This window comes from Myotis davidii, unplaced genomic scaffold (genome assembly GCF_000327345.1).
Source record: "Myotis davidii unplaced genomic scaffold, ASM32734v1 scaffold147, whole genome shotgun sequence".
Lineage (NCBI taxonomy): Eukaryota > Metazoa > Chordata > Mammalia > Chiroptera > Vespertilionidae > Myotis > Myotis davidii.
Window position 1 is genome coordinate 3513503 of NW_006383010.1, and position 928 is coordinate 3514430.

The following is a 928-nucleotide window of genomic DNA, read 5'->3' on the forward strand; positions in this document are numbered from 1 at the left end:
ATAGTTAGAAACATCGATGAGAGAGAAACATCAATCAGCTGCCTCCTGCACATCCCCCACTGGGGATGTGCCTGCAACCCAGGTACATGCCCTTGACCGGAATCGAACCTGGGACCTTTCAGTCCGCAGGCCGAGGCTCTATCCACTGAGCCAAACTGGTTTCGGCCTAAGTCATGTTTTAATTAACCTCTTCCTGGTGCCACCAGGTGCCATGGGCATTCCCCCGTAATCCCGAAGATCAGGATCTTAGTTGCAACAGAGGCGCAGATAGCAGTGGTGCAAGGGAAGAGCATGGGGCCCACCACCAGCCTTGACGGATCAAAACCGTCCTCCGCTACGGACCCACCTTTTCTGTCATGCAGTCTTCCTTTCATTCCCCCTCTCTGTACAAATCCCTGTGAGTGTGTAGGGCTTCTATCCAGAGTGGCAGCTTTCAGTCTCGTCTGCACAGTCACCTGTGATTGTGTTTATGGGAAAGGTTCGGGAGCTTGGTAGCCCCGCTTGTAGGTGGCAGCCTCTTCCTAGGGAACGCCAGTCTTCCGGGTCAGGTCCACATCCAGGGACTCATTTGTCTATGGCTTGGTTGGAGGCCGTAGATGAATGATGGCAAGGTTAGCACGTTAGTGTGCAGGTAAGCAGCAGTACTGAGCAAGGGTTAGGTGCACTGGCTATGGACTTTGCCTTAGGAGAGCAGTTGAGTACCAAATGCTCCTTCCTTCCCCTACCCTTTTTGTTTTCATCAGCCCCTGGGCCACCGGCCACCATGGATGTGCACCTCGGGGGTCAGGAGAGCGCAAGCAAGAGCAGCAAGGGAAGCGGCAGCACAGGAGATCAGCAAGGTCACTACCCTTGCTTGAAAAGCAACAACTGGGATGTATGCTTAATTCTCGATGGGGTGGCGGTCTCCTTCCCTCCCGCCCCCCCCCCC

The 928-nt window shown here is 54.7% G+C and overlaps 1 protein-coding gene across 3 annotated transcripts in view; it reads left to right on the top strand.

Annotated features, from left to right (window-relative positions):
- PKIB (protein kinase (cAMP-dependent, catalytic) inhibitor beta) overlaps positions 1–928 on the top strand; it is a 64374-nt gene that overhangs the window by 45850 nt on the left and 17596 nt on the right. Inside the window, exon 1 of one of the 3 annotated variants that reach the window (XM_006778434.2) lies at positions 780–839. The exons of 1 other annotated variant lie outside the window; for it this stretch is intronic. The gene's annotated coding sequence lies outside the window, so the exon portion shown is untranslated. Of the gene's footprint in view, positions 1–779; positions 875–928 lie in introns of those variants that run through there. One more of the 3 variants, XM_015557841.1, reaches the window with a different exon arrangement.